A 10,792-nucleotide genomic window follows, 5' to 3' on the forward strand; every position below is an offset into this window, starting at 1 on the left:
TCCTTTTTGTTCTTCCATTCGGCATTGGAGGTCCCCTTGGTGCCACTTGAATTTTCTTGCACCTGCTTCAGAGTGATGGTGTCAGTGGTGTTCATTACCTACAGATCTTTGCATTGTTCTAGGTCTATGGGGATCTGGTAGGTCTCCAGAGGTTTTGAAAGCCCAGTTTTCATCTGATCAAAATTCTTAACTTTTTGTTCCTGAGTTGGAGTTGGGGTCAGGGCCAGGTTACTTTGGCTGGAGATATTATGGGAACTTCCCGAAACTCTGGTGGTGGATTACTCACAGATCTTTGAATCCTGCTACTGCAAGTTGTGGGCAATTCAGAAATTTGTGTCAGACCAAATGTCTTACCTGAAGGTTGTGATATCAGGGAAGTCTCCATCCCCAGGAAATTCGTCACTAAAAAGGAACCAAGGAAGAAATCAGTGCCTGCTAAATGAGATATTCGGTCCACAAAACTAGTGGTGCAACAACTGTGCACCTACCAGCAATAGGCAGTGGATTGTTACTGGGTATTCTACAGATAATGGACAAGTCCTGTGCTCGAAGATTCGAGGTAAATGTTGTAGTTCTTACTGTTTGTCATGTAGTGCTGTTGTTTTTTGGTTTTCTTTGTATTTGTAAGAATTTCTGTGTAAAATAACTTGAAAAATAAGAGACTTGGGAAGAGTGATAGTACATTTGTTAAGGCAATGGCCCTGCGCACACCTGACCTCAGTTTGATCTTTCGCATCACCTATGATTTCCTAAGCATCTTCAGCAGTGATACCCAGCACAGATCCAGGAGTAATCCCTGAGCACTTCGGTCTATGACACAGATTCAACGTCCTTCAAACAAAAGTTTTTTTTTTTTTAAGTAATTATAGATTTTCAAACTAATACCGCTGGAGCGATGGCACAGTGGGTAGGGCATTTGCCTTGCACGCAGCCAACATGGCCGACCCGAGTTCGATTCCTCTGGCCCTCTCGGAGAGCCCGGCAAGCTGCCAAGAGTATTCGATATGCCAGACACAGTAAAAACAAGGTCTCCAATGGAGATGTTACTGGGCCCGCTCGAGCAAATTGATGATCAACGGGAGGGCCTTTACTTTACTTTTACAAACTAATAAGTGCCATATAGAGCTTAGCTTTGTAATGTATTGTACTGTCAATTTATTCACTTTCATGGAAAAATAAAAGGGCGTTAATATCAGAGAATAAGAGTATGAATGAAGCACTAATTCAGCATGATATTTGTGCTGAGGTACAGATTCTAGGTTTCATGATTTGAGTCAGAATCTCTGAACCACAAGTGTATTCAGAACCTTGCTGTTCATTTATGGAAGGGAAAGTTAATGTGGTACCATTACAATTAGAGTTCTGAAACTTCTTAAGAAAATAACAAAATACTAGTTTAAGACATGTATTTTACTTTTAGTGTGGTAATTCTTGAGGCCTGCTGACATAGAACAGTGAAAAATGTGGCATTTCCAGCCACAGAGGCTGAGTGGGATGGGGGGTATGTGTGGTGGGAGGAATACTGGGAACCGTGGTGCTGGAGAATGGGCACTGGTGGTGGAGGGATACGTACTCCATCATTGTATAAATGAAATAGAATCACAATAATTTGTAAGTCTACAACTGTCCCTCATGATGTTTAACTTATAAAAATTAAAAAAATGAAATAACAAGGGAAAAAATGTGACATTGTTTTCTCTGCCCCCTACTTTTCATTATAAGAAACTTAAATGTCCATTATACTATCATAACTTCCAATCTCCGTAAGGAGCTCTTATATTGAGTGTGAAAATAGCATGCTGTAAAATGAGTGAGGGGAGTAAACATGAACTGAGTTTTTTTTTAATTTAACAATCTCAGTGTATATGAATACCACCTCTCTACGGACAGTTTTCCTCTTATTTGACCCCAATTTTTGAATTTTCTTTCTCTTCTCTCCGTTTTACTCACCTTGACAACTCGATTCTGTGATAGGTTGAGCAGACAGAGAGAAGTCGATTCCAGAGTAGGAGTCTGGTATTTGGTTATTTGCGGGCTGGACCTCCTTGAGAACCATAACCATTTCTCGCGATGAGTTGCTGTAAGCTTGGGGGCAGAGCCATTTAGCCCTGTGTATGAAATGGAGTTATAGAACTGCAGACCGGAAAGGAGAGTTCCCAGAGTGCCTGGATGATAGTAATACACCTGGCTTCCTTCCTGGTAGGGAAGTGACAGGCTTTGACTCTGATGTGGAACCAGAGATGGTGTTCTCTCAACAAGACTGGCAGAAAGTGATGGGTACACAGACACCGTGTTGTTGGTATCTAGGATTTTCTCATAGCGAGCTGCCATAGATATGGAAGAGACAGCGGTGTCTTGGTCAAGAATAGTCACAAAAAAGTCTCCCATGGAAGACCTTACATTAATTTAGGCATTTGGGATCTTTACAACTATTACCATTGTAATCATCAGGTTTCCATTTGACTTGTGCCATGAGTACCTGTTACTTACGGTTCACATACAACTTACTCTTGTGGATGCATTGAAGGTTACCCTCATTTTTGATCCACTTCAAAAATGACTGCTTGAGTTTTTTCAAAGAAATGTTTTTGGAAGGAAAACTTTATTTAAACTCTGTGTCTTAAATTGTTTGTCTAAAATGTAGTTACTAATAATTCTAAGAAAAATAATGCATACATGAATATAATTTTTCTATTTCATGTGATTTACATAGGAGGAAGGGTAAAGAAAACATCATGAAATATATGTATCACATAACTGAAAAAGAATATAGATATTAATGATATCTGGACTCTGTAGGCAAGCAGCATAGTACAGTAAGTTATGGAGAGCAGACCCAAGAGTAGGCCTTGAATAACAGTGGATGTTATCCCAAAAAAAAACCAAATAAAACAGTACAATAACGTTATTAATAAATTTTTCCACATATACAATATGTAGACAGTATTCTATTTTACAAAAAACTGCTAGCCAAAAAATGGAATAGAAGGTGGTTTTTGAGTGCACACTTTACCAGTCCATTAAAGAGAAAGGATTTACCACTAACTACATAACAAAAAGAAAATAGGAGTAAGCGTGATTGTATTTCATAGACAAGAAATGTTTTAAATGAGTAAATTATAGAAAGAAATTTAGAAAGTACAAAAAATTATTCTCATCAGAACCTTTGAATATTAACCAGCAAACAACACGTGTTAAACATAGCATAGTATTTCTCTTGATCACACAAGACACAGAAAAGATCATTTAAAAAGTGATCACAAAATTTGCAAATTTACTTTCAACCCCTAGATTAGAATTATGTTTATCAACCAGAAAAACGTTCTTCTCAATGTTTAATAAATGACACCTAAACCCAATAAAATATCTTTAATGTAGGAAAAATCTTAATTCACATATATGACAAAAATGTGTAATTAGACCTGTGAGACTTGATTTTTCTTTTTCCTCTTAGGATTTAAAACAGAATTTGACTATTATCAAAATACTTTCAAGTTAGGAAGAAAAAATCACATGAAATAATATTTGTAAAGATGAGAAGCCGCTTTAACCTGGAACCTACTTACCACACAAATGAATCTAATCTCCTTATTCAAGTTAGAATATACCAATTTTTAATTTTAACAGGCAGCGCGTACATGTACTTAAAACCATAACATAATAAAAACATTGAAGATTATGTGTCTTCCACCGCCCTAGATAAGCACTATTAGCTATTTATGGGAAGCATCATTTCTGAAGCGTGTTTATACTCAAATTGTCAAGAACCAAGTACTGTGTTCTAAGAGATAATAAGGAAAAATGCCAGCAAGGATGGCTTTCTGATAATCTGCTTCTCCTACTGGTACCTTTCTTTTTTGATTTTAAATCTTTGGTTCTCTTCAACATTCTGAACAAACGTTTTCCCCTTCCTTGATAATCGACGTCCCTATGCTTGCTTGCTTGATTTCTTTCTTTCTCTCTTTCTTTCTTTCTTTCGTTCTTTCTTTCCTATTTATTTCTCCCTCATAACGTCTAGTTTTCGATTGGTCAATGTTTGATGAAAGTGATCCCAAACTTTCTTACCTTTGAGGGCTTGCCTCCCTACCCTCAGCACTCCACACCTTACTCATGCCCCATATTTTCTTATTACCTGGCTAAAATCAAATCTCAAAGATCAATGATTATTACTTTGTAATATCACTATATTTAAAGTACTGAAGTATACATACAAGTGGAGAGACCATTACAGAGAACACATACTAGTATATATTAACAGTTTTCCACAGCATCTATATTTTGTTTCTGTAAAAAAACTGTCTCTGATTTACTTGTTTTCAATGGATATCATGTAAAATTCACTACTAAAAGGAAAAAGAAACACAGAGAATCAACACTCATATATATATATATATATATATATATATATATGTATTTATGTATGTGTGTGTATTTGAGCTCCTAAGTATGTCTAAAATATAATGTAATCAATGAGGAAAAACACTTTGTATGTGAGAGAAAGTAAGCCAATGTCTATAATCACACAGCAAATGTCAAAGTCAAGCTAAAATGAGGGTTTAAAATTCTACTTGAATACTTTCTTTCATTACTACGTGCTGTTTTTCCTTGACTGGTAAGTTTATGGATGATAAATCTAATGAAAAGCTTTGAAAAGTATTATTCCTTACCTGACATGGTCAGAGAAGAGGAAATACCGATGAAAGGTAGACGAGAAGAGGAGACGGTACGAGAGTACGTCTGAACACTGCAGCGGCTTAAGACCACAAGTGTTCAGTACAAACGACTGCTCACTGGTGATTGGTCATTGGTCACTCGTCACTTGCCATGATGATTCAAATTTGTTTACAAACTACTACATGGGACGGCCAAGATTCTATCAATTGGTGGTTGGTTTGGTGGGAGAATGATGTCATAAAGTAGGCAGTTGAAAGGTAGAGGCTAGCCAATTAGGACGTCAAAATCCCAAGAAGAAGACCGGAATGGATAGAGAGCAGGGTAGAATGAAGCAGGCTAGGGAGATGGAATCCTACAAGACAGTTATAACAGTTTCACTTTCCTCAGACTCCTATGTTAGAAAAATACTCCCATGATACTCAAGAGCTTAGCTATTTCATTAACAAATCAAGAGAATTACTAAATAATCGTTTATATTGCACTGTTAAAGAAACAACATTTGGTATTACTAGTATATTTTAGATAACGTTCACAGCACAGCGGGTAGGGTATTTGCCTTGCAGGAGGCCAAGCCTGATTCCGATTCCTCTGCCCGGCAAACTACCCAAAGTATCTCGTCCACATAGCAAAAGCCTTGCAAGCTCCCCATGACCTATTCGATAGGCCAAAACCAGAGACAACAAGTCTCACAATTTGGTGTAAGATGTTACTGGTTCCCACTCCAGCAAATGGATGAACCGCGGGAGGACAGTGCTACAGTGCTATGATTGAAAAAAATGGTGGTTTCTTTCAATATTACAACACATACTAGGATAAATTGTAGATGAATCTAGATGTGTTAAAGTAAATAAAATGAAAAGAAATAGTAAATGCACAGGTATTTTATTTGTACAATACTAACAATTTTTCTCATTTTAAAACTGTAGAAGATAAAGAAAAACATATGCTCATTTGTCCAAAATTTTACAATCTGAAAGAAAAGGACAAAAAGCAAACTAAGTGATCTAAAACCAGCAACACCAACAAATACTGGCAATTAATATGATAGGCCAAGGATGAATGGTTTTAAAAAATTAGTGTTGTGAAATAAATCAGTATTTCGCTATTAAACTTGATAGAAAAAATAAACATAAACCATGATCATATAATGTCTATTGAAAGAAGTGTTTATGACTAGTAAACACAAGAGCAATTTTCTTCTTTTTTGAAATTTGTTTTGTTTTGTTTTGTTTTATTGTGAAACACCATGAGGTGTAGTTTAGACTTACAAGTTGTTGCACTTGGGTTTCAGTTATACAGTGATTGAGTACCCATCCCACCACCAGTGGCCAATCTCCACTCACACCAATCCAAGTAACCCTCCTACTCCCCATCCCCCATCCTACCCTGCCTCTTTGGTAGGGCACTACCTTTTGTTCTCTCTCTCCTTTTGGGTGCTATGGTCTACAAAAGGGACATTGGGTGGCAATCCTGTTCGGTCCATAGACTACTTTCAGCAGGCATCTCCCATCCTCGGCAGATCTTCCCAGCACCCTTTATTGGGTGCTCCATTCTCTATCTGCACTGCCTTTACCCCTAGAGAGTACAGCTGGCCTCTAAGACATGGAGTGAACAACCTGGTATTTATGACAGTTGTGCTTGTGTGTTAGTGTCTTATTTTGTTACTTTATATTACCCAGATGAATGCAATCTTTCTATGTCTGTCCCTCTGTTTCTGACTCATTTCCCATAGCATAATATTTTCCATGTAGTACCACACAAGAGCAATTTTCAAGTTCACTGGTAGACAGAGCACAAATTAAAATGATAAATTAAAATGTCCCCCAAATTACAAATATTGAAATATCAGTTGCTATCTTTCCCTAGCAAAGATGCTAGAAAATAGATCGTTTCTAGTTATTTTATTGAGAATTAAATCTGTATAATAGTTAGGCAATATATAGCTTAAAGCAGTTTAATGTTCATTAAGTCAATATCACTGTCACTGTCCTCACGTTGTTCATCAATTTTCTTGACAGGCCCAGTTAGGTCTCCAGTGTGGGACTTTGTTGTAAATTAGCTTTTGTGTGTGTATATGAAAATTCAAGGATCAAGCCCATAACCTCTGAAATGTGAGGCAAATATTTTACCACTGAGGCATATTTCCAAACACAGTTAATGATTTTGCTTTTGCTTCTATACTGCGAAAAATTGAAACCAAAATTTCATACCTGCAAGACAAGTTCTTTTGTCCTGAGCTACATATCCAGTCATAAGTAAGTTAGCTTTTAAGAATTGATATTAAGGAAACAATTAGTAAAGTAGACAAATAGATATAAATGTCCACATCAATGTCATCTTAGCTTGAAAACATTACAATTATAATATCTCAATAAACAATTTATAGTAACAGAAATTGTTTATTTAAAAATCATACATGTATATAGACTAATATAAATGCATAATTGAAAGACTCCAAAGAAATGTACCTCCATTTTACTTGTATGTTTATTGTGGTTCTATTTTCTTCTTAATATAGTTATCCCATGAACAATACAAATTTGGACTTCTATATGATATTTTTCAATAATTATATTTTAAGAATTTTTGGACATTGGTATGCATGTGAAATAATTAAAGATGATCAATATATCCTAGAAATATAAAAAAAATCTAAGAAAAAGTATGCCATGTATGTATAAAATATATGCAGATAATTGATTTGATTGGACCCCAGACTTACTATAGGGGTTAAAGCACTTACCATGCACACAGTCAACCCACATTTATGGCTGGCACCACCAGGAATGACTCTTGAGCACAGAGTCGGAAGTCCCAAGCACCACATACTATGGCCCAAATACCCCACCAAAATAGAAATATAAATTATCACTTACTACCATAAAATACATATGTATTATAAAGTCTATTATAAAATAGATTAAAGTTTTAAAATGTATCAAAATTTACAGATGGACAGGCCACATATAGCACTACTTGCAGACAATGGAATTAAGTACTATTAGAAATCCATCTTCTTGGTCAATAGCAGATTATCTATTAAATTTGGGGTTTTTCGAACATTATAGAGGAGTTAGCACCCTTAAGCTCTATGTTACTCAAGAATCAGTTATATGGTTTTCTTTTCTATTCTTCCTTTTATGTGGGGAGTGGAGCACACCCAGATGTGCTCTGGGCTCACTTCTGACTCTATACAGAGATCACCCCTGGCAGGCACAGGGTTCTGGGGATTGAACTCAGGTTAGCTGCATACAAGGTAAACACCATCTGCATGCTGCACTAGCTCTTTGGTCTATATGTTTCTTTTAGAAAATGACATGTTAATAAAACTTTTTTAATAATTAAAAATCACTTCTAATAAAACATTTAATTAAAAAGTTTAATGCAGGCAAATACTGTTTTAATCATTAAAGTCAATTTAAAAATTAGAATAATATTTGGTAAAGCATAGAAACATAGCAAAAAATAGATGATATATATCTTTTTTGTAATTTGGTAACTGTAACACATTGTCCTTTTCCATTTCAAGGATAAGATGAATCCATAGAGTAGATTTGTTCACGAACAATTCTATATTCTCTCCTGAATGCGTATTTAAAAATACTTGCCATAGTGCCTGTTTCTCAACGTTTTGAGTACTATAGACCTCTTTGCTATTGTGAGATCTTTCTCTTGTTTTATTTTTACTTTATGTTCCAGTTTTTTATTTTTAATTTTCAATTTTTTATTAGTGAGACACCATGAGGTACAGTTGTAGACTTACAAATTTTTGTGCTTTGGTTTCAATTATACAATGATCTAATACCGATCCCTCCACCAGTGCCCATTTCCCACCACCACGGATCCCAGTATCCCTCCCAGCCCCATCCCCTCATCCCACCCTGACTCTGTGGCAGAGCATTCGCCTTTGTTCTCTCTCTCCTTTTAGGTGTTGCGGTTTGGAAAAGAGGCATTGAGTGACAAACATGTTTGGTCTATAGTCTATGTTCAGCATCCTCTCCCATCCTGGGAGGATCCTCCCAACACCCTTTATTTGGTGCTCCATTCTCTATTTCAGCTGCCTTTTCTGCTAGCATGTGTGGTTGGTCTCCAAGATATGACGACAAATCCCTTACACTAATCCTGTCCACTCTTGGGAGTTAGTCTCCTGTTTTTTTATTTTATGTTCTCCCGGTGAATGCAATCTTGCTCTGTCTGTCCCTCTCTTTCTGACTCATTTCGCTTAACATGATACTGTCCATGTAGTACCACTCCTATGTAAATTTCATGCTCTTCCTGCCTGAAGAATTCTCTCTGTCTTCCTGAAAGAACAGGGAGGGGAGAGGCAAAGTCCTGATCCTAAGCAAACAGAGGAGGGGAAGAATTATCTAAATACATCTGAAAAGAGGCATTGAATGGCAATCATGTATTTATGATGACTAGTTAACAAACTATATTCGCTTCAAGTATAGACTTCCTCATCTCAGCAACTGTGTATTCATACTCCATGCACTGTTAAATATCCAGCTACTGTCCACAACCAACTAACAACATTCCCCTACCCATTTCAATCCTTTACTTCCCCTCTTGTAAGGACAATTCTGATGTTAGAGTGTAAAGGTTTGACTTTGCTTTTGTTTTATTACTCCATTCAGTTTTTTTCTTTATATTCCAGAAACAAATCATTTTTTTTTTAAATAAAGGACAGGAGGTGATATCAGGCAACAAATGAAATAGTTGATGTCGTTGAGAATCAGCAAGAGTCTTTCAGGTCAGTGTGAGGAAAGGAACATCCAGTTTTCCTTCCCAGAATATTTCCAAAGCCTGGCTTGGAGCAGGGTACATACTGGGAAGAAGCCCAGGAGAATAGCAGTGTCTTGAACATCTAGGGGCCTATTTTCTTCTTTGAAAATTTAATGGTATTGACCTCCATTGCAAACCACAGCACACAAAAGCAAAGAAAAAGCAAAAGGGAATGCCCTGAGGTGGGGTGGAGTGGGGGAGATGGGGGGTGGGAGGCTCACTGGGTTCATTGGTAGTGGAGAATGGGAACTGGTGGAGGGATGGGTACTTGATACTTGTATAACTGAAACCCAAGCACTAAGGTATGTAAGTCTACAACTGTACCTCATGGTGTTTCACTAATAAAAATAAATGGATAATAATTTAAAAAATTAAAAGTGCTATCAGGTGGTATAAGAAAAAAATGTAATGGTGTTGACTAGAGTACATCAAGATCATTTTTAGTTATAGGATGCTATGATTCATCTATGATTCACTGATTGGTACTTTGAAATGTCCCAGTTCATTCTCATTCAGAGAAGTCATTTATTTCTTCAAGTATTGAATTATACAGGGAATTTCTCAGAAAATTCTTTACATAATGTATATACAGGGACTCAATGATAAAGTTCTTATTACCATTTTCAAAGAATACAAAAATACACTTTTAATAAGATTTTCTTGGTTCTCTATATAAAAGCTAAATGACAAGAATTAAGATTAACTCAAGATTTTCTAAAGTGCATTACATTAGTACTGGAAAAGAAATTTTAAAAGATTCTGGGAAAGGGGAGGAGGAAAAGTCATGGATAAATAAGGATTCCTACAAGTCTTTGGGTGTGTGGGGGGCAGGGGAGTGACTAGAAAAGTTGAGAGCACACTCAGCTATGTGATCTAATCTCTATATATCTATTCTCTAATTAGATACCAGCGATGTATCCACACAGATGTATTCATATGACTATCATGTACACTAGTGAGATCTAGGGAAATAATTCTTAGAACTGGCATTCTTGGACATTTAAGTAGTAATCAGGTTTTTATGATTAAGATGTTATGATTTCATAGGCAGTGTTTGTTTCTGTAACCAACCTGGAATGTCTTTAAAAGACCAAATATAGGAACATTCTTTCATTTTTAATTAAATATAGAAAATTCTGAATTTAGAGGTTAAATAGAGATGAATATCTTTTTCAATAGTCTATTTGGGAAACTGTCCTTTATTTGTTTTATTAGGAACTGAATGTAGTACACTATAATCTCTAATTTCATCCCTAGACCTCCCTTCTCTCTTTGTACCAATCAAGACAAACTTCACTTTAGACCTAGTTTTCAGTAATCTCAACTAAACATTAAA

This window comes from Sorex fumeus, unplaced genomic scaffold (assembly GCF_029834395.1).
Source record: "Sorex fumeus unplaced genomic scaffold, SorFum_2.1 ptg000070l, whole genome shotgun sequence".
In the NCBI taxonomy this organism is placed as follows: Eukaryota; Metazoa; Chordata; class Mammalia; order Eulipotyphla; family Soricidae; genus Sorex; species Sorex fumeus.